General features: G+C 42.5%; 1 protein-coding gene across 1 annotated transcript in view; it reads left to right on the top strand.

Annotated features, from left to right (window-relative positions):
• Window positions 1–1,607: 1,607 nt before the first annotated feature.
• The window catches only part of LOC138245621 (teneurin-2-like), a 768,805-nt gene continuing 763,222 nt past the window's right edge, over window positions 1,608–7,190 (top strand). Inside the window, exon 1 of the mRNA XM_069199352.1 lies at window positions 1,608–1,941. The gene's annotated coding sequence lies outside the window, so the exon portion shown is untranslated. The remainder of the gene's footprint in view (window positions 1,942–7,190) is intronic.

The following is a 7,190-nucleotide window of genomic DNA, read 5'->3' as shown; positions in this document are numbered from 1 at the left end:
CTTCAGATTGATATTGTCTTATAATAACAAATATATCACCAAAATGACCTCTTTGCAGCATAGTAGTTATAGCTGGCTTTGAAATACAACATTGTCTAGTAATGTTTTTTTTTTTTTTTAAAGGAGCGCTTTTTTTACCCATGTAGCCCCGCCCCCTGACCCCACCTTCAGGCCCATCTGTACAGCCCTCAGCCACAGAAAGAATTAGAATTAGAAAGTAGTAAGGGCGAAGATAAAATATTGATATTTGAGATATCGTTTATTCTGCCAATATGATGGATCGGCTATAAAGAGGTATGTCAACAACCGACAGAACATACTATAAGATTCTATCCGTGTGGACAGGATTGGAGCTCACAGAGCCTATTACTAGACAGAATCCAGTTGAGGATAATTATAGCATCTCCTGGGATGGTTATATTTATTTGAATGGTATGTACCCTGAAGAAGGTGAGTAACCCTGGGTGGCCACTTTTCACCGAAACACCTGTCTGCACTACAGACCTGGACAAAGACAGTTGATTGGGTCTGCTCTCTTTATCTCATTTTCATTTTGGGAACTATTGCTTATCATGGATAGATTCCATCAATCCATAAGAAAAACCGTTTTCAAATTATAACACTATTACAACATCAGAGGATTTTTTTCAACAAGAATGCCAAAAAGTTTTTTCTTGGACATTTACATTGTGATTATTGAGGAACCACTACTCCGTTGAATGAATTCTTGGGGACATTAGCCCAAGGGGAGAGTATTTCATGCTTATGTAAATGTAATTATCAAATGTTTTGTGTAGGCTGTTATTTTATTTGGTATGCTTGAGTTTGTGTGATCGGGTGCTACTTTATCTGTTTTGTCTGTCCTAGGGGATACTGGATGCTTCTACACCATATTTTTTATACACACCAGGTGTGTGAATTAAAAAAAATATACTATCTTCAGTTATTTAGTTTTGCAATTGATAGATTGCTATTTGTGTTTTCTATTCTTGGCTTGTCTTATTTTTTGTTAGTAGAGATTCCGTTATTTCAGAACCTTTGTCTGAAGGAGGGTTTTCTTTACTCAGCCCTGGGCCACAAACCAGACTGTAATTTTGGCTCCCGGGAAAAAGTTTGTGAGTACCCATGCTCTATAATTTCCAATGTTTGCCTGCCTCAGTTTATGATGTATTCCCCTATCCATGGGACATGTACCATAAGAACGCTCATCTGCCGAAAGAAAAACATTGCAGTAAAATTCCTCTGTTTTATACTTTTACTCTCCCTGTCTTCATATGATCGAATTGCCTAGGCATGGAGATTTTTTTTTAAGACAGGTATGTGTGCGAACCACAATACCACACCTGCACTCAGCAAGTGCCAAAAACACAACAGGGAAGCAGCTGCACACCCTGCTCCCCTAAATTAGCACACGAGCAAGCAGCACACGCGTGTGCCCCCTCCTACATGCGTTTGCCCTTGACAGGGGGCGGAGGCGAGCAGGCAGTCCCAGCAGCGGGTCCTGCAGACAGTGCTGCAGCAGCAGGCTGGGGCTGGCACTGGCGCTGCGTGTGTGCGGGAGAAGTGTGGCTGCAGCCCGAGGATTGGGTAGTGCGTGCCGGCGCTCTGATGCTGCTGATGGCTAGATGCAGAGGCTGCAGGTCGGAGCACTGAGCTGCTGCTGCTGCTCCCAGAGCCTGCTGGGTGGTTCGACGGTCTGAGGAGAACTAGAGACGAGGGCGAGCGTGTGGAAGAGGCGGATTTCTGAGGAGGAGGAGGAGGAGGGAGGAAAAAAAGAGCCAGTGCAGAATTTTGTTTCTGTCGGAGGTGTGTACGAAGCCACCCCTCCTTAGCCTCCCAACATTTTTTTGGAAGTAGTGGAATTTTGTCGCAAACAGAAAGATGAAAACAGCCGAAGTTCTGAGGGAGAAAGTGGTGTAGTGAAGCTCCTCGGACGTGCTGGTAATGCTCTTTCAGTACTTATCTGCGTTTTAAAGGCTGTACTGATTTCACTTCGCCTAAAGCCCGCACAAGAAACTAAATATGCATCTTCGTCTTTTCTATTATTTTTATATATGGAAATTGCGTACCTGCAGTTATGCCACTGGATGTATAGCCTCCTTTTGTTTTTATCATTTCAGTGTCTTGATGTTTTAAATAAAGTAGCCGCGTGCTTCTTTTGAATCGCGTCGCAGGTGGTACTTTGAGAGTGACGGGTGGGAAGTGAAGGAGTACAGTGCTATGCTTCGTCTGTGTCGAATTGATTTTTTACGCGTCAATACAAAATTCTAGTGAAGATTGCGTGGAATTTGTAGGTGGCCCCCCTGTGACCTGGCGATCAGGTCAGTGAAGGGGGAAAGTGCTGATTTACCCACAGTGCTTTTGACGGCAGATGAGTAAATTCGCGGGTGTATTTGGTAGTAGTGGCCAGTGAGTAGTCATCTCCCAGGTGCTTTGGCTGCTGAATTAATGGGTAGTGTTCAGCACCTGCGGGGGTTGGTCAGGGTGATGAAGGCGGTGGGAATACACAATTCCCAGGTGTTTTGATAGCTGAAGATCGAAAGAAGGGGCTGTGTTTGGCTTCGGTGGGTGGGAGCCGCCTTCCCTCCCCAGAGACAGCGGTAATGCATAGCACTCTCTGGACAGATAATAAAGCCGTGAGTGCGCTAATGCCCCTCTCCATGTCATGTCCGCGGTGATTGAGCTGTTGCTAAATTGCATGTAATAATAAATTTCGGAGCAGCCCGTCATCGGTGGCTGGCATGACATGTTCTCTAATTGCTAAGACAATACACAGCATTGCCCCCGTACCCCGGGGGCCCCGTCTCAGATTTTCGTTTAGGATTGGCAGGTTGACGGGGATGTTTTTCTTTTTCTCTCTTTCTTTGCCTGCTCATGAAAGCTGGTCAGGGAAATCGCAGTACGATGAGTGAATTCAAAGTGAGCGGCAGCTGGTAAGCCTTTACAGTCAAGGCTGCAGTTTGTGGGCGCTAGTGGCAGTGGAAACGGCACCACAAACATGCATGTGGCGTCCTTGGCATGTACGGCATCTCTACCCAGACATAAATTCTTAGCCATCAGGTTGCATTCTGGAACTTGTAGTTTGGCTCAAAGTTGAAACTGAATCATCAATTATGCTGACTGCTCGTAACCTAGGGTTGGTTACAAGTGTGACAATTGTCGCTGTGCTATTTAGCAATAGCAGTAAAGTGGCATTCCCCTTTTGACAACTTACCTTTCTGTTAGTGTGGGTCTTGATTTAACTTGACTAAATAATAAATAACATTTAGCAGTGGCATGCTGTTTAACACACACAGTATTAAATCCTTGCACTTAAGTGTCAGGTGTTTTTTGCTTTTCTTACCTAGATAGAACTACATTTATCTACCTTAGAAAAATGAACGGCTGAGACTAAATGCCATGCCATTTCGACCTTTGCCTTTTGACTACGGACAGGGCTTTGCTCAATTTCTCTCACGATGCAGTTTCTAAATTCGAGTGTTTTGTTGATGGGCCAAGGCTACATTTTTCCCGTAGAACCACCATAGGATGCCGCATGTCTGGTTCCAACATGTGCAAACTGCAAAGGAATTGGGAGGGAGAACCGAAGTGGAAAATATTTTAAACGCTTCTGATTCAGACTATTATGCAACTATGTTTTGTGACCTTGAGGCCATCAAAATCTACCTTCTTTATAACTACCTACACTCCACAAACTGCCTTAGGGCTTTGGGGGGCTAGGTGGCCAGAGTAAAGGTGAAGGCAACATAAAACCCCAAATCGATAGAGAAATCATCGGCCTGTATCTGCCAGGTGATAGTTTTTTCTGTCTTCACCCTTATCAATCATGTGTAGGACTTTGTCTCTCGGATGTCTTTGAAACACCACATCAGAGTTAGTGTTGCTTTAAGAGTGAAACACCATATAAGGTTAATACGAAGGCGAGGTTCTCGGAATGACCTAGTGGTTGGTACGTTTGCTTTGATCATATTATATATGCTGCTTAATGAAGTTTTACAAGGTGACCATCACCCCACTTCTACGAGGAACAGCATCACGTGCCCAGAGTTAAACTATGCACCAAGCCTTCCTGGGCTTTGCTGCAGCAGACCTTCCTCCCTTGGCCGGTTTCTGGGTCAATACAAGTAGTGGAGGGTCAATAAGATGACAAATTGGTTGCTGAGAAAAAGTCAATTCGCTTTACGGGTTTGAAATGTCCGTTAAGGGAGCTAGTATCGATTATCGCATAGACGTACAATGTTGCCCACCCACGGTAATGCCAGACAGGAGACAATCGGTATGTATTTAACCTGCTCTGACATCACCTAGACTGAGTTGTACGCCATATTAAAATGGTGCTGGGGAAGGTGGGCATTAAGGCTTCCCATATGCGCAACATAACATCTTTTCAAGAGCTAACAAGGAAATTGTGGATTAATACGTCCGGCGAGGGGATGGGAGGGGGGACGTGTGTGTGTGAGGGAGAGAGAGAGAGATCTGAAGGCCACAAGTTTGCATCCTGGCACATCCGCTTATTTGCTGGAGGTCAGTCTATTGAGCACTGTAATTTCGAATCTAAGAGCACCTGTTATCAGTGACCGGGGATGACTTACTGTGAAGAGGCCTATAAATGAAAGTGTTATTTTGTAATCGTGGCTTTAGGTTACCCTTTTACTCTACACTGTTGCATATTTGTACAACCGCTTCACTAATTATTAATTTGTCATAATGTGAACCAGTCTTTTTTAAAAACAAGTCTAATTAAAATGTAGTTTTGAGTTTCACATCAAGCGATTCCAGATTTTTTCAAAACAAGATTCAGAATTGCGTCAGGTAGGACGAGTCCTTCCTTAGTTGACTGCAGTTAATCAAATATTCCTTCAAACCTTCTGCATACTGTCACCAAACTGTGGCTTCACTGTCACCATGGTTAATGGCAGCGTTCACGAGGTTCTTTGTTCTTTCACTAAGCAATGGTGTTAAGTAGTCTTCTGTTTTTTTACCTAAATATGTACAAAGCCATACTCTGGCATCACTTTTATATATTTATCTTTTTTAAAAATCTTCGAAAAATCAACATTAGGGGGTTGGTTGCAAGTTTGGTTTTAACATGGCAAATCTCTGGTATGAAAGCATTGAAAAAATTCGAATCGATACAAGTCCTATAATACATGTCTTCACAGTAGGCAAAAGGTTAGATCAATTTATTTATGAGTTACACCTGGAATGAAATGTCTAATAATCACACATTCAACACTTGTTAACGCTTACCATCTTTTCCCAATATTCAGGTAAAGGTGTAGCATGAAAAAAGATATCTGCCACGCGAGTTTCCATTCTGCACTGCTACAAGCATGACTGTGAATTAATGTGAACCATGCCTGTCTTACCACATAAGCCACGTATGAGCAGAATTCTACTGCTTTTTCATGTGTGGGAATAGAAGAGGAAACACTTTTTTCAGGAGGGGCCCTAAATATTCATAAAGGTTTGAATAAGCTTTGTTTCTACTTACATTAAAACATTCATGAAAGATATTTAGAAGGGCTGAGTTTTATTTACATTATGACAAGTTTACTCAAGATATCAAAGTTGGTTGATTTTCTTTTATTTAGGACATGTTTTGCAGTCTAAGAAGGTCGAGTTTGTTCCTTAAGTTTGTATTTCTTCAAAACCTTAGTGATTATTACAACTTACATATTAATGTAAGATATCCCTAAACGTTGAATGTTGTATATTTAAATAGATGGAAGGTGTGTCAACGTTGCTCTTCAATGTGACGGTGATGCTTTGCATGTGGAATTGGTCTGATTTTTCTGGCTTTTTTTGTGTCAAAGGAGTTGTTAGTCCAAAAAGTGACTAAGTGATCTGATAGTTATGTGATGTCGTTTAATGGTGTGTAGACTTAGTTATGTGTGAATGAGAATCATTGAAACATAGGAGTAAACTTTTATTTTGCTCTCGTTATTCTAAATTTTCTGTTTCTCATCTGGCGGTAGCAGACACCACATAATCAAGATACATTCTGTATGTGCGTCCTACCACTCTGTACTATGAGCTGGTATGCAGAAAGCTGAGATATTCTTACTTATGTTTGGAAAGTGTAAGATGGCTCCTAGTGAGAATGATATCAGGCTGACGTGGAGAGTTGAATGTTAAAGAGAGAAGGTATTCTGCCACTGGAAGAGAGCTATTTTTTATTTGTGTGTGCTGCTTCTGGCAAACCTCTCAGTTAACCTTTTTGCTTGAAGTATCTGCGTGCCTCTTGGCTCCTGGATGGCCAACGTATATATGCAATTGGGGCTGATTCAAGGGTCCAACACAAGAGTACGGTACTGATGATAATAATTGCCTAATTGAGTTTGAGAAAGCATTTTGAATTTGACAGAGTGGCCTCTCTACAGTAAAGATGAAATATAGTGTAAGGTACTTCTTCATAGCTGAGCTGCATTGAGATTGAGTGGATAAAGAGACAGAGCCAGAAATGTGACTTCTTTATTCAATAACATTATTATTGATGATACTGGCCAGAGATGACTGTGGAGAGAGACCTGGTAACAAGATGTTTCTCCCAGCCTGTTAGAAACTGGGTCTCTAGTTGGCAGAGGTATGCACCCGGTAGGGACCACAATCCTAGTCAGGGTAAGTCACTACTCATCTTAAACTCACCTGTCCTCACCCTCCGGTAGCTTGGCACAGACAAGGCAGGCTTAACTTAGAAGGCAATTTATAAAGTATTTGTGCAATAACTAATTCTGTAACACAGTGAAGACACCACAAAAAACTCCACTCCGGGTTAGAAAAATAGGTAATCATTTTATAATTAAAACAAGACCAAGGTGACAAAAGTCCAATACATAGATCCCGAGATAATCAATTTTTAAGATTTAGGTGAAAATAGAGCATAGAAGCTCAAAGAGCCAAGTGTGGTTATCTGGTTGCCCTGGATTGGAGCTAAGTCACCATTTTATCCTGAACACGATGGAGCACGGGCCAGCTACAGGGACCCATTAGGACCTGCTGAAGGCAGTACCTTAAATCCTGGTTCCCGGTCTGCACAGCGTTACTTTGCCTCATCTAGCAATGGTTCCGGGAAGCTGTGAATTGAGGCTTTACAGAGCTTGGCATCACTGTGCGTTACTTCTGATGAGCTTGCAGGTCTCTGGCCAGGCTTTGTGGGGCTTCACACCACCGAGCATTGAGTTCTGGGA

Source organism: Pleurodeles waltl, chromosome 7 (genome assembly GCF_031143425.1).
Source record: "Pleurodeles waltl isolate 20211129_DDA chromosome 7, aPleWal1.hap1.20221129, whole genome shotgun sequence".
Taxonomy (NCBI): Eukaryota; Metazoa; Chordata; class Amphibia; order Caudata; family Salamandridae; genus Pleurodeles; species Pleurodeles waltl.
This window is presented reverse-complemented; position numbering and strand designations above follow the sequence as displayed.